Genomic DNA, 22,021 nt, shown 5'->3' on the forward strand with positions numbered 1-22,021 from the left:
ATATAAGAATACATGCAATCAGCATATACAATAATTTTGTACTATATTCTTATTTTAATAAACATTTTTATTATTTTACAGCATTTCATTAACTAGGGTTTTTTTAGAAAGTGAGACTAAGCATAAACCATGTAAAGTAATGGTGGTGACAATGATTTAATATAAATTACTGTCCTTTTTGACAAATAATTATACTTTACATAAATACAAATTGCTTATTTATAAGTATATACAGACGTCCTGTGTTGCTATACAACTACTCTGCACTATTGCTTTTAATTGTTGCCTGTTGTACATGAGACTTGAATTAACATGACACTGAAGCTCTATACTAGCCTACTCCCCTATCCCCGACCAACCAAGCAACTTCTTTCAGTAGCAGAGTCGGTAAGAAATGCAATGTACCTGTCTTTCTCTCTTGGTCCGTAAAAGCTCTCATTTCCTTGCAAAAAAAAAACAAAACAAAATTCTGCTATAGTGAGTTACAGAATTAAAGATAACCTTGGCAGCTGTCTGCCAAGGTCAGAGTAAGCTAGGCTGCTTCAGGTGTCAGTAGGGGTTCAGCCTGTTCAGCTCTTCTCCACCTGATGAGATTTGATCCAATAATAGTCACCGTGTTAGCCTTTAATGAGGCACCCTGTGTGAGTTGATCATCCCCCACCTGCTCTCTACGGTAATACCAACAGTTTCAGAGAGTGCCAACTTGCAGTCAACAGCATCTTTTGGCTTCTCTCTCTTAGTCAGTGATATAGTGTTTCACTGCTACAGTAATCACTACTAGTCAAGGTCCGCTTTGATCCATGTGTTCTCTGAAAGAACACCTGACACCGAACAGGAAGGAAAAAGAGATGAAGTGAAAAAACAAAAAGAAAGACAGGACCATATAGCTTTGTGATTTGTAGGAAGAGGTGAAATATAACACTATAGGATTAAACAGGAGAACAACCTTACTCTGTCCCTAACAGTGACACTGGCATTCAAGTGCATTCATTTGTTTAACATAGCAGTATATGCATAGTTTTCACTACTTTTCAGCAAAACAAATACTATACTATGGTCCCAGGTTCTTTTCATAACCTTATTTAGTAGTACAGTAAGCAATGGGCGTTAATCTGTGATGTAGAACACTGACAGTATGGGGGCACATTAGGTTGTCTTCATCCTAATGAGAAGGCAGTGCTGACTGAATTTCACACCTTTGTCAGGAGAATGCCAAAACAGGAAATTGCGCCCTTCAAAAGGACTGAGCAGTATGGCACACAGGCTGCATCTTGCTTGCTGAGATACTTGTCACTTCAAAAACAGCTCGACATTTTTCTAAGTTTTGATATCAAACTGGGAAGCACGATTCATTCTGCTTCTTTCCATAATTAACAGTGACTTCTTATGACCAATTACAGAGCACTCAGCCCACTTAGCTGCTCTGCAACCAGGAATGAGTTGTCAATTTGACTGTGTCATCTTTAGTACAGTGTTATTGCAAAAGTCAGCTGTGTAGAATGAGGCTTTAGGTGTTAGTTATACCACTGAAGGTTTTTGTTTTTGTTTATAGCAGTACCAGTTAAGCCATGTCCTTTCAGTACAGAATGCTACATAGTTTTCTCTTGAAATATGAAACAATAATAAAATTAGTTTTAATTCAAACTTAGGATAAGAGTTTCCTATCATGTTACAAGTTTATTACTACTTTTCAGCAACTATCACTGCATTATGGTGTGCTTTTCAACACATTTCTATGCAGTTAGACATGCAACAAAAATAGTTGCTAAGAACAAAAGATACATTGCAGCTTGCTGAAGTATACACTTTGGTTAAGCAAGTTATTGGTAAGGCAACATAATACCAATGGTTAAAAAATATACCAGGAACCAGGAAATCATGTTCCAGTCAATCACTGCCAATGGCTCAATCTGGAAATTCAGTGCTGTAGTTTAAAATGCATTGCCTGCATACTATACTATACTATACTATACTATACTATACTATACTATACTATACTACACTACACTGCAGCTGCCACTTACATAACAATCAACTTAAGATTGTGTAAGAAAAAAATGCAGTCTGGCACGTGTAAGAAAAAAATGCAGTCTGGCACGTCTGCCCTGATAAATAAGTTGCAACATTTAATGCATATGTGTGAAGACACCTGTTTTAATCTGACCTTACCAATGACATTATTTTATTGGGAGTATTAAAATATGTGGTACATAAATGAACTGCATTTATATGTGTATTCTCAAAGGCTTGCTTGCTGTCACTTTCCTGGTCACCCCAGCTCATGTTCAGTTTCTTGGACCTACTGTTCTGAGCTGGCATTTGGTCATGCTTTGTTGCTCACTTCTTAATACAGTGAGATAATAAATGATTGCATGTTAGTGAGTTGAGGGTGCACAGAGGTCAATGCATCTTGGAAAAAGAGAGAGACATTACACTGTTGGTCAGTTATTGTTCTCTCTCTGTGATACAGTGACATCAGAGTGTCAATAATAAAGTAAAGGAGTGTGGAGGTGTAGAAGGGGCTTGCTGCTCTGAAAATAAAAACAAAACACTTTTTTGCTTTAACTCTTGCGGGTAAATACACAGATTATTATAATGTATATCAAGCTGCCATTTACTAGTGCCTGTGGCCTTCTGCTGTGATGCTTGCTCAGGTGACTGAGGTGCACATTACAGATCTTCTTGGAAATATACCCTGCAACAGCATGCTCATATGCCATGGCTACCAGATCACACAGTGATTTAGTAATGTAAATTTAGTGTTTAGCATCAATATACCATTCTGATTTAAGAAGGAGAAACAGTCACAAAACTCTGACTGGACAGCTTGCTCAACATATATTTCTGAATTTTTCCAATGATGTGAATGCAGTTTTCACAATGAAAGACCATTCACTTGCATCCTAGACATCTGGAAATCATGGATCCAAGATTGGTGAAGTTCAAGTTTATTAAGATGCTTTTTAATAAAGCTCCATCACAATATAAATAAAACAATATACAACAAGAATTAAAAGAGGACTTGCTAAATCAACATAAAAGATTCATTCCACTCTATCATACGCTAAATCAAATTAGTGTGTTTTGAAAGTCTGTATGAGGCTAGCCAGGGAGGAACATTCTCAAAGCCATTAAGGCCACAAGTTCCACAGGTATGGAGATTGGTTAAAGAAAGATCCAAAACCCAAATTTGCAATATTAACCTGTGGAACTGCTAGCAGTCCCTTAGAAGCTGAGTGAAGAACCCATGCAGGGCAGTAGGGCATGATAAGCTCATTTAGATGTTGCCAAAAGTAACATCTGGAAATATCAGAGGCTGCAGGGAGTAACTGAAAGGGTGGGGGGTATCCTCTATTAAGGAAGCAATCATTTTAATATTTTAAAAACATGCCTTTTAAACTCTAAATAGAATAAATCTGGACAAAGCCATAATAATGAGGGACAAACACCCAAAATAGGGATAGATTTTAAATATTGCTCTTATAAACTTAAGACAGTTGCCAGAATATCAGGATATATCCTGGAGGATATAAAGTCTGAAACTCAAATGTATTTCTCTGCTTAGTGATTTCAGTCCTCAATGATTTGCCAGAAAAACAAAATTTTATGAGCAACAAAGCAAAAATATGAGGTGAAAATCTGGACGGTTGAGATGTATGCTTAATACCAACAGGATATTATAATTTAGATGCAACATCTTGATAAATAAACTGTGCTATTAATTTGTGTGGAAAGATTCTGACTATTGATTCAGTTCTAGTGGAGACCAAAACCTGTAAGCTGCATATCTATGCCTACATCTGCAGCTAATGTAACTACAAGAGAATACCATATATTCAGTATCCCGAATTGTACACTTAAACGTGCCAGCACTGCTGCCTCACAGTAACCAATCTTTGGCTCACTTACCAGCTAAAGTGCCTTCTGTGTGGAGTTTGCATGTTCTCAATGGATTTTTTTGTGGATATCATCAGGCAGTTTCATCCTGCATCCCAAAGAAATGCTGACAGGTGAATTGGCAATCTGCTAATTTCTGTAGTTGTTTTTGTGGTGTGTATATGATTGTGAGTACACACACGTGTGTGTGTGTGTGTGTGTGTGTGTGTGTGTGTGTGTGCATATGCAAATGTGTGTATATGTGTGTGAGTGTGTGCATAGAGTGTATGTGCCTCTGTGTGTGCCCTGTGCTTGACTGGTATCTCCTTCAGGGCTCTTTGCTTGACAGGACAGGCTTTGTTTCCCTTCATGATCCTGAATAGGATAAAGAAGCTACTGAAAACTGAATGAATTGATAGACTAGATAATGGAATTTGAAATCTGCTGTAAGTAGACTATTCTAGTTTGGGCAGATGAGGCAGGTAGTTCTGTAGCTTCAACTGGAGTTAACTTTTAGTTAGCTGCATTTTATGAAGGACTCGAATGCTACTTTCTTGGAGACCACCAGCCATGCCAGTGTTTTTGATCTGAAATCTCTGGAAAGCAGAAATCATAATATCTATAAATAATCCTCTATTATCATGGTCAGTACTAGTGTGTTCACTATGCTAGCAAAATAGTGTGACATGAAATTATATTGACAATGTCTAGTGAACATTTATAATTTTATATTTTATAATTTTATAATTTATATTTATGCAGATGGACAATACAGTTACGATTACTGAATCCTACACAATTGCACTTTATAAGCAGTTACATGAGTGCATGGATAATGCTATCCCAAACAGAACCAAGGCACTCTCCTCCAAAAAAAAGAAGCTAATGTGGTGGTCCCCTGCCATAAACAAACTGTACAACAGAAGGAAGAAACTCTTGCAAAAGAGAGTAAAATCCCACGAGTGGAGGAGCTCCCTGGTCAGCCTCAGTAAGAAGCTGCGATCCCTGATAAAATCCTCCAAAGCTAGTTACAAAAACAAAGTCACCACTGATTCTAAAGACAACCACAAAGCATTCTATAGCTATGTCAAGAATCTCAATGGCAACACTCAGATCTGCTTTGAGTTACAGCACAATGGCACTAAATATACAGACCCAACTGATATTGCCAACATCCTGGCAGATAGGTTCAGTGCTAACTTTACCCCCCTCTCACCCCCTAAAGAGCCCATCTCTGTACTGAAAGAATGCAAAGTTCCTGTAATCGCGGCTGCACAGGTAAAAAACACACTCTCCAAAGCCAAGAACACAGCATCCATGGGACCAGACAACATCCCAGGCTGTGTTCTACACTAACTACAGAACGAACTGGCAGCCCACCTAAGTACCATGTTCAATCATAGCTTCACCTCAGGCTTTGTGCCTGCTGAATGGCGCACAGCAATGGGTATCCCACTCCACAAGGGGGGAGCCACCACAGACCCCGGGAACCACCGCTCCATTAGCCTGACGAGCCTGGTCTGCAAGGCCATGGAACGTATCATCATGGAATTTATAAACAAAGATATTGGTAATCTCCAAACTCTGGATCCCACCCAGTTCGGGTTTGTAAAAGGCAGATCATGTCTCCTAAACCTGATAGACTTTTTTGAAGCAGTCACCAAAGCCGTAGACAAGGGTAAGGTAGTTCACACAGCCTATCTAGATCTTGCCAAGGCTTTTGACACCATCCCCCACTCTGGAATTATAGATAAACTCACTAAACTAGGTATAAATTCCTATGTCACAAGATGGGTTGCCAACTGGCTCACTGACAGAACCTACACTGTGAAAGTAGCAGACTCCAAATCCGACTTCAGACCAGTGACAAGTGGAGTACCACAGGGTTCAGTCCTAGGTCCTCACCTGTTTGGTATCTACTTCTCTGAAGTACAGGCTAACACAGAAGGTCTTTGGCTAATGAAGTTCGCAGATGACTGCAAACTAGGAGCCATAATCGAAACACCTAACGATGTGGACATCCTACAAAAGGGCCTCATTGAGACAGATGCCTGGTGTCAAAGCCATGGCCTCAAGCTCAATGCCAAAAAGTGCATTGCTATCCCCTTTGGTAAAAACTCTGTACCCATGAACTACAACATAGGTGGTAGTATACTTAACACTGAAAGTGTGATAAGAGACCTTGGGACACAGGTGGACAGTAGTCTCTCCTTTGATAATCACATCACCACAGTAGTCAGGAAATCCTTCTACATGGCACACCTCATCACAAAAGGTTTCTCATCCAGAAAAAAAGAGGTCATTGTTCCCCTCTACTCATCACTCATTAGATCCATTATAGAGTACAATGCCCTTTTTGGTATGTACCTCACAAGACATCTACAACAACTGGAAAGGCCATAGAAATACCTCACAAAGAAAATAACCAGCCTCAAACAGATGCCCTACGCAGACCGTCTTAACAAACTCCAGCTTTACTCTGTCACATATTGCCTACTCAGAGGTGATCTCTGCCTAACATACAAAGCTATGCCAAACCCAAAGCTGTTGGACATGCTCCACTTAAAGAAATCCCAATCCCTCCGAGCTACACGCTCTAAGGACCTAAACCTTGTCACCACATTAAACAGAACATGCCGGAGGGATAGATTCCTGTCCCAGAGACTTCCCATATTCTGGAATAAACTACCTATCTATATCAAACAAAGCTCCTCATTAGCACTCTTCAAGAAAAATCTTGATGATTGGATGGGAAATAAGAAATTCACCCCAGGGATCACCTCTGTGGCTCTGCTCAACAGTGGCACAGGAAAATAATTTTCTTGGGTGGCAAAAGCCAGGGTACCTTTTTGGCTGGGCTTGTACAGGCCCCAGGGCCGATAGCCTAATACCTACCTATGAACCTATAAAGAAAACAGCAACGGACAGGAAAACTGATTGCAAACACAAAACGCTGTGGACTGCAAACACCACACACCCAAACGAGCAATAGAACTCTATAAAATGGAACTGTTTATTCAAACTGATACTGTGAGAGTTAAGCGCTTTTCGTCTCACCAAGTTGTGGGACTTCTTCAGACTACCAGAACAAAGACAACAACTATGATTAAATCAATGTGTTGGCACCAAAATTACAAGCACCGTGGCTAATTGATTTAGTCATTAAACATTAAAATAGTTAAAAATGCATTTAAAGAGCCCATGAGAATAATATCAAGGTTCCTGGATTACATAGAAACATGTTAATTATGACATCAGTGAGTCTATTATACATGATACTATGAATAAACGTAATCTAAATACAGTATATAAAATTTAAAACACTCTATATAAAAACACCTGTATAGTCCCTGTATAAAGAATGGATGTAAATCCTATAAGCACACAATTGATGAACACACTGAAAAAATGATGCTGAGAATGAGGGGAGTATATGGAGTATGTGTATGAAAAGGGAGGGGGGAGAGGGAAGGAGGAAGCCAGGGAAGATGGAAAAAGGAACAAGCAAAGCAAATATAGAAAAGGAGGTGACATCCAATTATATCAAAAAAAAATCCTATAGTTCAAGATGTGATGAACATCACATCTTGAACTATATGATTATTTTTTGATTTTTTGATATAATTGGATGTCACCTCCTTGTCTATATTTGCTTTGCTTGTCCCCCCCCCTCCCTTTTCATACACATACTCCATATACTCCCTTCATTCTCAGTGTCATTTTTTTCAGTATTTTTCTGCACGTAATATTTGGTCTTTATATATTTCCTCATTTTAATTTCAAACAAATGTGTGTTCATCAATTGTGTGCTTATAGGATTTACATCCGTTCTTTATACAGGGACTATACAGGTGTTTTTATATACAGTGTTTTAAATTTTATATACTGTATTTAGATTATGTTTATTCATAGTATCATGTATAATAGACTCATTGATGTCATAATTAACATGTTTCTATGTAATCCAGGAACCTTGATATTATTCTCATGGGTTCTTTAAATGCATTTTTTAGCTATTTTAATGTTTAATGACTAAATCAATTAGCTGCAGTGCTTGTAATTTTGGCGCCAACACATTGATTTAACTGTAGTTGTTGTCTTTGTTCTGGTAGTCTGAAGAAGTCCCACAACTTGGTGGGATGAAAAGCGCTTAACTCTCACAGTATCAGTTTGAATAAACAGTTTCATTTTATAGAGTTCTATTGCTCGTTTGGGTGTGTGGTGTTTGCAGTCCACAGTGTTTTGTGTTAACATTTATAAAGAGACAGGAAGTGAGAAGAAAGCCAAAGGAAAGGCACTGCTGACTATTGTTGTGCTTCTGTGAAGAAATTGGTATCTGGAAACAAACAATTTTCTTTTTCCTGTTTCTGTTTTTGGAATCATAACATAAACTAAGTCTATCTCTAACATAGCCTTTGATGACATTGCTACATAAAGAGTCAGAAGAGAGAGAGGCAGTGAAAGAGAGAAGGAGAAGGAATGTCTAATTTTAAGGGGTTGTCTTTCTTATGTATTTTGAACAGAATATCACTACCAGTTTGTTTTCTGATTGCTGATATTTAGACTGTTCCATCAGGTGCTGCCATTGTCATGACAATGCATCAACAATCGCATGGCCACTCATATGCAAGTGAGAGTAATTTCTCCATGTTCCTCTTCCTCAACTCCACAGTTTTATTCCCATGGACTGCCATTGTAAATTACTCCTATGTATGCAGACAGCTTGCATTTCATTCTACAATTGCTTTAAAATTGTTTGCTTTTACAGTACAGTTTCTCAGTTACTGTTTTTCATGCTGAAGAGCATATGTACTTTCATCATACCACGATTTCTGTCAGTGTTTTCATGGAAAGAAAATGGCTGCTCTTGGTAAACACAAACCTTGTTCTGCTGCTAAGAACAAATTAAAATATTTGCACTCATATATTCTGGGGATAATTTTAATCATTTTTGGAAAGAAGAAAGTTGAAGAGAATGAAAAATTTAACAGAATAAAAATAGCTGTAGGTCATTACTGTGCATTTGCACTGAATCCATGCCTCCTTTGTTAACTGCTTCCATAAGAGGACACTGTCTCTGCCTTCTCACATTGGCTGCTTACCATTAAAACATTTGATATGCTTTATTAACATATATTCCCTTTTTTGGTGCTGTTAATATCTTGTTGCCCATTTTACATTCCACCTGGGGGCATTTTTTGCTAAGTGCCTTATCTTGTACTTAACTGTTCATAATCTAAAATGCCAAGTATTTGGTTAACCCTCTAAAACTGTAAATTCCCTTTTTTCATGGCCTTTATGCAAATCTTTATGTCACTTCATGTGAAGCAAACATTTTCTTGTTGCTCCTCTGTAGTGTAAATGTTGAGGAGAACTGGTCACAAAAGTGTACTGTTTGGTGCAATATTTATAACTTCACCCTCTGGGTTTCATTTAGTATTATCTTATATTCCCAGTTGTTTAACCAGTATTTAATATGAGACACTACTCTAAGACTTGCTCCTTCTTAGCCTACAGGTGTATTAATGCTTTATGAGGATACCTTTCAAGTGCCTTGCTAAAAGCAAGTTATGCAGTATCCACTGCCTCTTCCTTCTCTATCACTTGATAATCCTCTCAAAGAAATCTAGCAGATTTACACACATTACTTTCTTGCTGAAAATCTTTGCTACCCTTAATATTTTGCCACACTAACCTCTAAGCACTCAAGCCATTCCTTTATGACTGATTTTGTTAACTTTCCAACTCTGAGTCCAAACTAACTAGATTCCAATTTTTGGCCTGTTTTTCTTTTGCTGTTACTCCTGTTAAGTGGATTTAGAATTGGCATACTATCACATCCTCAAATGATTTGTCAAGGAGGATGTTCAGACACAATATTTGTTTTAAATTTAAATTAAATTGTATTTTTCTGTCCGTTGCAGAAAATGTTTTCTGCAACATTAATGTGGTTATTTTGAACACACAGTCTTGGTGAATCGACTGCTATCACCTAGATTAAAAATAATCATCTTGTATGGCTTATGTAGTTCTCCATCACCATGTATAACTTCTGCAAAACTAAATATCAGGCACTATTCTAGAATACAGCCATGACTTTTGCCTTAAAGGTATTGGAAGGCCTAATGAAATATGCCGGACTTCGCTCCAGTAAATTCTCTACTGATGTCTTCTCAGAGCTACTGTGAATCTACCTTGGTGTGTTTAAGGTGCAGATAAGACTTTCTAAATATAAGTTATGTATTTAGACCCACACAAGGCAAAACATTTTCTAGATTCTGTACTGATATCTACATATAAGTCTTCATTTTCTCTAGTCCGCAGTATTTTTAGAATGAAAAAAGTAAGCCTTAAGTATGGAAGCCAAGGAATTAGGCACAAATTGCAATTTGTGTTCAAGCTGTAGCATATCAGACCCAGCAATAGCCTCTGGTGACTTTAAAGGGGGGGGGGCAGGGCTGCAAGGAGCAACTGCCAAATGCAATGGAGCAGAGCTCTATTACAGCAGGTCAATAACTGTTGCATATAATCAAATAACAGAGCCATTCACTTTCATCGACAGACTACCTCACTATATACCTGCTCCTTATATCCACTTTACTCATGATATACAAATATATACACAGCCAGCCTTAGGCAAAATGGAACGTTAGATAAAGACATCATGCATCTTCTGTTATTTACTTCTCTCCCCACTTCAATTTGCTAGAGCCCTCCCCAGTTTTCCCCTCATCCTAGCCCCCGCACCATTTATACATTTTATGTTTTTCTTATATTTTCATACTTTGTTATACTGTTTAGCTCCCCCTTGCTTGTAACACTCTGTAACCGACCAAGACTCTAGTGCAATTTAAGTCTGCAGGAAGTAATTCAATTAGGCCTTGGGACTGGGGTCCGCTGGGCCTCCAGGAGTCATAGAGTTGTAGATGCTCTGAGGTGTATTTTAGATCTTTTTTACAAACTTTTGATTTAATGAAAAGTACATTTTGGTTTAAGCTTAATATTTAGTCTAAGCAAACAGTAGTTCCCAAATAAACTGAGAAGATAAATACAAATATAATGAAATCCTACGTAGGAATAGTACCTACTTTTCTACCCCTCCAAAAAATCATAGTATTCTTCTGTGTACCATTCTGATGTTAGATTGGGATGAAAAGTAAAAGAATGAATGTCTAGATGCATATATTATATAGCTAAGGGTCTGAGAAAAGAAACTGCAGCACGTTGTTAAATCCATACAGAGACAAGGACTGCATTTAGAATCGACACAGAAGGAAAGAAGAGCCAAAAACTCAATGGAAGAACCAAGTGATGAGAGATGGCAACAGTACCTGATGAAACACTCTGCCAATCATCACTTGCTAACACACACACATCCTGCACAGACTGCCACTGAGTACAATGGTGATGTTTAACTGTGATAGAAAGTGAAAAAAAATATCCACACTACTTCTGCAAAGCCAGAGTAACTGCTTATTTTGAGCAAATGACAATAGTGTCAAACACTTTCATTCACAGACATCCTCTGTACCCAGCAATTAAAGATAAATGTATTTATTGAATATACTTAAAATATCAGAATGTAGTAGAATAAAAATAACAACAATTGGCCAAAGTAAGGTATTTTAATCTCTCACTTCACACACAGATGTGACCATCAATTACATCCACTTGTATGATTGTTATTATATAACTAATATGTTTGATTGCTATCATGAATGAATGAATGAATGAACGTACCTCCCTGGACTACATGAAAAGAGACACAGAGGAGCTCTTGGATTATCTAGCCCAAGCAGGTATGACCCTAGCCCTGAGCAGCATCCTACCATCACCCAGAATGATAGCACAGTACAAGCAAAAAATGATTGATTTCAACAATTGGCTAAGTTTCTGGTGTTATTCTAAGGGGATCCAGTATCTGTCTGCCTGGGATGACATTAGTGACAGACCCTGATGCTTTGCCATAGATGGCCTGCATCTTCCACCCCTGGGCTTCCGGATATTGGCCAAGGTTCTTGTCACCCCTATAGTCCCTTTTTTAGGCGGTGTTCCAAAGACCAATTTACCACTGTAACAGCTACAAACAAATGCAATTTGAGGGTCATGCTGCTAAATGCTAGAGGTCTAAATCTCAAAATGCACTCACTCAAAGCACTTCTTAAAATGGAGAACATCAACATTTGTGCTGTAAAAGAGACCTGTTTCAAGGCAGCAGAAAGCACCCCATGCACTACCAGGCTATAACTCATTCCGCACCTTTCAGCCCCAGAACTTGGACCAAAGCTCCAAAGGCAGTGGTGTTTCCATATTCATAATGGATGCACACACCTCCAGACTGGTAGCCCAACATAACACATCAGAGATACTTCAGGCACAGCTAACACTGGGTAAGACAGCAATTCAGGTCGTAGCCTGCTGTAGGTCCCCAACCATGTCCCAAAACTCACACTCCACGTTCCTAAGCACCCTTGAGAATATTAGGGCCCAACCTAACACTCTCATACTGGGGGACTTCAACTACCCCTCCATTAACTGGGAAAACTACTCATGTACCAATACACTTGTCCAAAGTTTCCTGGAATTCATTAATTCCAATGCCCTGGACCAGCTCATTCTTACCCCTATTAGAGGTAGCAACATCCTTGACCTGGTCATTACTAACATGGGTGACTGTTGCTCTGCACCAATAGTCAACTCCTCCCTGGTTAGAGCCAATCACAAACTAATCATCTTGGAAATCCACCCCCCCCCACCCCAGCAAAGGTAACAACCATGAAAAGCTTCTCCAAAGCTAACTTTTGGCTCCTGAAAACAGAGGTGGCTAACTTCACTGCACCCATGCAAATGGACAATAGTTGCAAGACCACCGAATCATATACCAATGCACTGTATGAACATGTGCACAAATGCATGGATCTTACCATACCCAATAGAACCAAGACACTCTCCTCCAAAAAATGGAAGCCAATCTGATGGTCCCCTGCATAAACAAACTCTACAACAGAAGGAGGAAACTGACACGGAATAAGGTGAAGTCCCAAGACTGGAAAAACTCCCTTATCAGCCTCAACAAAAAGTTGAGATCCCTCATCAAATCCTCTAAAGCTAGCTATGAAAACAGAATTGCAGCAGATAGTAAAGACAACTGGAAGGCCTTCTATAGTTATGTAAATAATCTCCATGGCAATACCCAGATTTGCTCTGAGCTACTGCACAGTGGTACCTCCTATGCTAGGCCAACAGATATTGCCAATGTATTGGCAGACAGATTCAGAGCCAGCTTTAACCCCCCCCCCTCCCAAAAGACCAATCACAATACCAGTAGATTGCCAGGCACCCAGTATTACTGCTGCACAAGTTAAAACAGCACTGTTCAAGGCCAAGAACACAGCTTCTGTCAGACCTGACAATATCCCTGGCTGTGTTCTACATGAACTACAGAGTGAACTGGCACCTCACCTGTGTACCCTGTTCAACTACAGCCTCACCTTAGGCTTTGTCCCTACTGAATGGTGCACAGCTATAGTCATCCCTGTCCACAAAGGAGGAGCGACTACAGACCCTGGGAACTATCGGTCTCATTAGCCTGATGAGTCTGATATGCAAAGCTATGGAAAGCATCATGATGGACCTAATAAACAAGGATATTGGGAATCTCCAAACTCTGGATCCCACACAGTTTGGTTTTGTGAAGGGTAGATCATGCCTGCTCAACTTGGTTGACTCAGTCACCAGAGCTGTGGATGAAGGCAAGCAAGGTGGTTCATACTCCTTGGACTACATGAAAAGAGACATAGAGGAGCTCTCTGATTATGACCTTGAGCAGTATCCTACCTTCACCAAGAATTATGCCACAATACAGAGATAAGATGATCAGCTTTAACAATTGGCTTAAACTCTGGTGTCATTCAAAGGGGATCCAATGTCTGTCTACCTGGGATGACATGCTGATAGTGCCTTTTAGGCAAGGCTCAAATTCTAAACCTACCACCCTAGAACAAAACAAAGAAAAAACCCCAGCACTATCAGGTTTTACCTCATATCATATATGGCCTTCCTGAAAACACTGGAGGGATAAATGTATCACTGGTGAGATCTGATCACAAACAGCCTACCTTCATCTGGCCAAGGCCTTTGATACCATTCCCCACTCAGGAATCATAGAAAAACTCACTAAGCTAGGCATCAACCCCTATATCACTATATGGGTTGCAAATTGGCTCACAGATAGAACCCACAGTGTGAAAGTAGCTAATTCCAAGTCAGACTGCTGACCAGTCACAAATGCAGTCCCTCAGGGTTCAGTCCTGTGTCCTCTCCTGTCTGGTATCTACTTCTCTGAAGTCCAGGCCAACACGGAGGGACTCTGACTGACAAAGTTCACAGATGATTGCAAGTTGGGAGCTATTATTAACTCCCCAAGTGATGTTGATAATCCTACAGAAAGGTTTCGCTGAGACCAACAACTGGTGTCAGAACTATTGTCTTAAGCTCAATGCCAAAAAATGTGTTGTCATCCCCTTTGGGAAAAATCCGGTTCTTATGAATTACCACATCGATCATAGTCCACTGAACACAGAAGGCGTTATAAGAGATCTGGGGACACAGGTTGACAGCAACCTCTCTTTTGACCACCACATTGCCACTGTGGTCAGAAAGTCCTTCTATGTGGCATATCTAATCTCATTACTAAGAGTTTTGCATCCAGGAAGAAAGAGATCATTGTCTCCCTCTACTCTTCCCTCATTAGGCCAATCATTGAGTACAATGGCCTATTTGGCATGCACCTCACTAGACACCTGCAACAGCTGGAGAGGCTACAAAAGTACCTCGCAAAGAGGATTCTAGGCCTTAAACACTTGCCATATATGGACAGACTCAAAAAACTCCAGCTATACTCTGTCTCATATCACCAACTTAGAGGCGATCTCTGCTTGACTTACAAAGCCATGTCTGACATAGCTCTGTCAGAAATGCTACATCTAAAGAAATCCCAATCCCTCCACACCACATGCTCCAGAGACCTCGACCTAATTACCATAGTCAACAGAACGTGCTGGAGGGACAGGTTCATAACCTCGAGACTGCCCATGCTATGAAATAGACTTCCCATACATGTCAAACAGAGCACCTCACTGGCCCTCTTCAAGAGAAATCTTGATGAGTAGATGGGAAATAGAAAATTCACCCCAGGGATCACTCCAGTGGCTCTGCTCAAGAGAGGCACTGGGAACTAAGGTCAGGTGGCACGATGCCAGGGTAATCCTAAGGGCTAGGCTTGTAAAGGCTCCAGGGCCATTAGCCTAGTACACACTTATGAACCTATGAATGAAGACGTACTTAAATATCTGCCATATAGGAATTTATCTTGCCAGCTCATTGCTGTCAGAAAACAGTATTCAATTGACTGCACTCCCATATCACTTAACTTTTTATCTAATGAATCTGGGAAAATGCTAAAATAATTGTGGACAAGTGATATCAGCAGACCACAATAAAAGGCAAAAAAAAAATGAAATCCAAAACATTCTGTAAATCAGGAACAGCTGAGGGCATTTACATCCGTCATACATATATGCATACATAAATACACACACACACACACACACACACACACACACACACACACACACACACACACACACACACACACACACACACACACACACACACACACACACTCATAAGTTAAATGCATTTTACTAGTAGTCATTACCTTGTCTGATAAGACCTTCCTCCATAGTCAGTCTGACCATCAACCATTCTGTCAGATTAAAATCAGATTTGTTATTTTACCTCAAACACATTTTTCTTACATTCTCTATCAGTTTTCTTTGTGGAATTTTGCATTGCTGAAATACAAAAGGTAGTCAGCATTTTCTTATTAAAAAAAGTTAATAGTGCACATGAGTCTTTCCTTTAACTCACTAGCTTCTTTCCTACTCATATTGGCTGTAAGAAAACATTCTGTACTCAAAATAAAAAGTAAATAAATTAAAAGAAATACCTTCTTCCCACACTTATTATTCCATATTCACACAGTCACATCCTTTATATCAAGTCTCAGGCTGCCTTTGTCATATCAGACAGCCTGAGCCAATTGGTAACAGTCTTTGATGCTTCATGCTGCAGGCCAGAGAGATCGTCATTGAGAGATGCTTCCTACATCCTCAACAAAAACATGAAAGAACGCCATGGATTGGTGGAGTAAGTCTGCAGCTGAACTGTTTTGAAAACAGCCTGGTGAGTGGACTAAGACATTATTTTTCTCTTTAAAAAAACTAGACATTATTGGCTTTTCTTGGGAATCCGCATGTGAATGTGTGGAGTTCTGAGAACCAGGAATTAAACAGAAAGTCGTCATCTTTTTTGAATTTTAACAAGAGGGTTTTTTTTCTTTTTAATGAGAGGACTACAGCCCGGTAGCCACTGAACACCATGAGCTGTCCTTGATCAGCTCAGAGTTATGACATTAATAAATTATATCAATCCCTTAACAGGCAGAGACAAGTAAACAGTTCCTTTCTTCTCCTATGAGTGCATTTATTGGTAGTTTTTTTTCTAGAGGCAAATTCTATTCTCCCCACTCATCCACCTTAGAAAAAGTATGAAGTGCACTGAGGAAGATGAAGTCAGGGAAAGTTGCAGGCTCAGATGAAGTCATAACAGATATCATCAAGTTTTTAGATATTGTAGGGAAAAGTTGCAGGCACAGATGAAGTCATAACAGATATCATCAAGTTTTTAGATATTGTAGGGGAGTAATGGTTCCTGAGAGTACTCATTGCAGTATATATATATATATATATATATATATATATATATATATATATGGGTCTACTGTATAAGTTTGAAAATACACTTCTTCAAACTCACACAGTAGACCCTGGGTTACATGAAAGTGCACTTAATCGAAAGTGCACTTTCGCGAAACCTGCTTCAGTGAACGGGCTACTACTGATTTTAGTGCAGTAGTTACGGACCTTAAGGTTAGGGCGCAGGTCATGGTAAGGGGATAGCTAGTAGGGCTATCCCCTTATCATGACCCGCGCCCTAACCCTAAGGTCCGTGACTACCGCACCACAGTGGAGGATAGCCTGTCCTCCACTGTGGTGCGGAAGTCATGGACCTTAAGGTTAGGGCACAGGTCATAGTAAGGGGATAGCTAGTAGGGCTATCCCCTTACCATGACCCGTGCCCTAACCCTAAGGTCCGTAACTACCGCACCACAGTGGAAGACATAGCATGTTTTCCTGCTGTCCTCCACTGTGGTGCGATCCGTTCGTAAAAGCTGAGTTTGCGAAAGTGCACTTTCGAATAAGTGCACTTTCGCATAACTTAGCGTTCTACTGCTCTTTTTCGAATACATGGTATTCAATGACAAGCAGTAGACCCATATAACCCTCAGATATGCTCAGAGTTAGTTCACAACAACAAAAAATACACTGAGCCCACAGATATTGCCAACATTCTGGCTGACAGGTTCAGTGCAAATTTCTCCCCTCTCTCACCCCCAAAAGAAGAAATACTTATCCCAGCTGAATGTAATCTCCCTGTCATCTCAGATGTCCAGGTGAGAGCCGCCCTCAGCAAAGCTAAAAACACAGCATCAATGGGACCTGACGGTATCCCAGGTTGCATGCTACATGAACTCCAAAAGGAGCTAAACCCGCACATAAAAAGGCTATTTAACCTTAGCCTTACTACAGGATATGTACCTGAACACTGGCGTACAGCAACAGTGATCCCACTCCACAAAGGGGGTACCTCTACAGACCCTGAGAACTACCGCCCCATAAGCTTAACCAGCCTGGTCTGCAAAGCTATGGAAAGAATCATTATGGAACTCATAAACAGAGACATTGGGGACCTACAGACACTTGATCCCACCCAGTTCGGCTTTGTAAAGGGCAGATCCTGCCTTTTGAACCTGGTTGACTTTTTCGAAACAGTCACTAGAGCCATTGATGAGGGCAAAGCAGTCCATACAGCCTACCTGGACTTGGCTAAGGCCTTCGACACAATACCCCACTCAGGCATCATAGATAAGCTCAACAGCTTAAATGTTCATAGATTCATAGGTTCATAGGTTCATAGGTTGGTACTAGGCTATCAGCCCTAGGGCCTATACAAGCCTAGCCATAACAATTCCCTGGCCCTTATGTCACTAGATGGGTTGCAAACTGGCTAAAGGACAGAACCCATAAAGTTAAAATCGCTGGAGCAATGTCAGACTCAAAGCCAGTCACAAGTGGTGTCCCACAGGGATCTGTCCTGGGACCCCTCTTATTCGGCATTTATTTCTCAGATGTTAAAGCAAACATGGGAGGGTTGTGGCTGACAAAGTTCGCAGATGACTGCAAACTATTTGCCATAGTTGATACACCAGCGGACACATACATCCTACAAAAAGGCCTCACATAAATGGACAACTGGTGCCGGAGTCATGGCCTTAAACTAAATGCCAAAAAATGTATAGTCATCCCCTTTGGGAAAAACAAAGTACACACAAATTATCACATAGACAGAAACCCACTGAGTACAGAAAAAGTAATCAGAGACCTAGGGGCCCAAGTCGACAGCGACCTCTCATTTGACACCCACGTTGCCAAAGTGGTTAGAAAGACATTCTACCTTGCACACCTTATCATGAAGGGATTCACATCCAGATCCAAGGATGTCATTGTACCCCTATACTCCTCCCTCATCAGACCCATGATTGAGTACAATGCCCCATTTGGTATGTACCTCACCCAGCATTTGCAACAGCTGGAGAGACCACAAAAGTACCTCACCAAGAGGATCAAGGGTCTCCAACATATGTCTTATTCTGCCAGACTAAAGAAACTCCAGCTCTATTCAGTAGCATACCGCCTGCTTAGAGGTGTTCTGTGCCTGAAGTACAAGGCCATGTCCAATCAGGAACTGATGGACATGCTCCACCTCAAAAAATCCAAATCCGTCAGAACCACGAGAGCCAAAGTCTTAAACCTCGGCACAAGTATGAATAGGACATGCTGGAGGGATAGATTCATAACCCAGAGGCTTCCCATGCTCTGGAACAGAATCCCAGTTCATGTTAGGCTGAACCCCTCACTAACTCTCTTCAAGAGAAATCTTGATGAGTGGATGGGAGATCGTAAGTTTACCCCAGGGGTCACATCTGTGTCACTACTAGATAGGGGCACAGTAAACTAATTCTATTATATAAGGGGACCTTCATTGTGTCATTACTAGACAGAGGCACAGTATTCTAAATCTATTCTGTGCATTTTTGTACCATTTCATGGGGTGACAAAAGCCACATCACTATGGCTAGGCTTACAAATGCCCCAGGGCAGATAGCCTAGTACTAAACTATGAATCTATGAAACTATATATATATATATATATATATATATATATATATATATATATATATATAGATCTAGATATATATTTGTAGATATATATATATATATATATATATATATATATATATATATATATATATATAGAGAGAGAGAGAGAGGGAGGGATTGAGAGTGAGAGATGCATAGTCCGGCATATCTTATATGACTACAGAATAAGCAGTCTAGTGCCAGTGTACAAGAAAAAAGTTGATATTCACAACTGTGGGCAGTATTAACGTATCACCCTTCTTTCACACTGTATGAAAGTGCTGGAGAAGGTGACCGATAAATGACTATTCAAGATAGTAGAAAGTTAGACGAAGATGAGCAGTTCAGATTCAAATCAGCTCAGGATGCAGTACAACTGACCTTTTGTTTGCACAGAGACAGACAGTAGAGAAAAAAACACAGATATGAAGAAAGAGTCCATCTGAGCATTCCTAGACTTGGAGAAAGCATTTGATAAGGTCTCAAAAAAGCAGATTTGGGCAATCCTGCAATGGTTCCAAGTCCCATAAATATTAGCATAATTAATGCAAGCTGTGTTACAGGGACACAATGAAAGAGCAAGCAATGTTTGGACTTACAGAGGGGTTTCCTGTAGAATCAGTGGCTCAGCTTTAAGCCCACTCCTCTCCATATTGTTAATGGACTACACCAGCAAAGAGGTCAGAGAGGAGAGATCAGCAAAGTTGCTACATGCAGATTATGTGGCACTAAAAGCAGATTCTAAACAGGAACTTCAGCAAATTATATGGGACTGGAATACAAAACTGAAGGCACATGGGATGAAATTGAATACAGACAAAACAGTGGTCATGGCAGGAAATTGGAGAAATCAAAATCAACTTAAAACTGAGATAGAAGCAAAAAAATGTGAAACAGGTTAACATTTTTAAAAAGTGTGGTAGAGGTAAAGGGAAGTCTGAATGAGAAGTCAAAGCTATGATCAGTGGTACTTCAGCAATCTGGTACAAAGTGTCAGGGATAGTTTGTGACAGAAGAATGCCAAAGAAGCTGAAGAGTAAGGTGTAAAAAACAATGGTGGGACCAATGCTTCTGTATGGTATCAGACCTGGACAGTGAAGGCAGAGCAGCTGAAGAAGCTTTAGGTGTTGGAGATAAAGTGACTGAGATGGAGAGTATGATGTACACTGTGGAAAAGACAAAGAAAAGATAACATCAGAGTAGAAGCTAATATAGTTACAGAGAAGATCAGGGAGATCAGATTAAGGTAGTTCAGTCACATGTACAGCACAGCGGAAGATGATTCGGTAAAGCTGATTTGGGAGAGACAAGAAAGAGACAAGAGGACATGAGAACCTCCATTTAAAAGATGGATGGATTGTGTGAGAGAAAATGTGAGGTAATCAGGCATGGCTATCAAAGAAGGTAACAGAGTGGATCTGAATTAAAAGAAATGGTAACAGTTGATGTGACACCCGACCTAATGTGAAAATGAGAAAAGGAGGTTGATGATGATTAGAAGGACATGTGAATACTTTCAGTATTTGCAAAATTATATTGATCCATTATATGTAAGCATCTAATGTAAATCCAAATATCTCTGTAAAGTAAACTTCTCATTGAAATCTGAAATTTATAAACGGTTAGTATCAGAGTAGTTCAGATATCCTATTTCTTAAAGTGAAAAATAGTTTATTGAGTTTTTAGTATTATCAATACACTCTGTTTTTTCCCAGACACCAATCATCAAGCCTTAACTCTTCTGGCTGCTCCTTATACCCATGTATTCTCACAAAGTGACATCCATAGAGCTCAAAGTATTGAAGGGTAAAGACTAAGCTAGCCAGGAGTGGAAGCTATTATCCATGTGCTTACAAAGTGTAGAACACAGCATGTGTGTGTGTAACTTTAAGAAACATTTCCAGATGTAGGAACGTGCATATAAATAGTGAGCACATGCAGGCAACAGTGCCATTTTGAGAGAACAGCCAGAGTGTTAACATGTATGAGTGTAGTAGTCAGTCTGTTTATAAGTTTATTTAAGTTTAAGTTACTAAGACTCAGTCCTGATGGTTTTGCATGTAATAAAGTTGCTTGAACCGAACCTCCAACTGTTCATCTGTTTTATCATGACCAGACGAGTGACATGGTGTCAGACGTGGGATGGAGAGTGCAACTTCTTTAAGCCACGAGGTGAAGAGTTGACAGTGAAGGTATATTGAGCAGGTTGGGTGATACAGTGCTCAAACAAACAAAAAGGGCCAGAAATGAACTTCAAGTAACCAAAACATGCACAGATGATTTATTTTGAAAAGGAAATGAAATGGAGCATTCCTAAGGCACAAAACACATTATTAATCAAACGAGCATCAGAAAATACATTATTAATCAAACAAAAGGCACAAAACATATTATTAATTAAAATAATGTTCAAAACCATGATATTTGATAAAACTATCAGAAATATTTATATGGGGCTCAGAATTACCTCCAGATTGCATAATGAGCATGTTTAAAGTAAAACAAGCACAAGAAAAGTACAATGAGCATGATAAGAGGTTAAATGGGCATACAGAGTACTATAAAAGGGCAAAATATGCTCAGAAAGCAATGTGCCTGCATATTTTTAGTAAATGATCCTGTTTTGGGCATAAACTACTGTTTCACATTGACCAAAGCCATTCAAAGCAAAACTAGAGTTGCTTAAAGTATCCCAGAGTGTGCAAAGTGTTTGCAGAGTGTGTGCTTTAGTATGGTGCAATTATTTCAAAGAGTTTGCCGTG

At 39.7% G+C, this 22,021-nt stretch overlaps 1 long non-coding RNA gene across 1 annotated transcript in view; it reads left to right on the forward strand.

Moving 5' to 3' along the window:
- Positions 1-22,021, forward strand: part of LOC122788898 — a 41,653-nt gene that overhangs the window by 9,957 nt on the left and 9,675 nt on the right. The gene's annotated exons all lie outside the window — the stretch shown is intronic.

This window comes from Protopterus annectens, chromosome 1.part2 (genome assembly GCF_019279795.1).
Source record: "Protopterus annectens isolate FY-2018-M chromosome 1.part2, PAN1.0, whole genome shotgun sequence".
Lineage (NCBI taxonomy): Eukaryota > Metazoa > Chordata > Ceratodontiformes > Protopteridae > Protopterus > Protopterus annectens.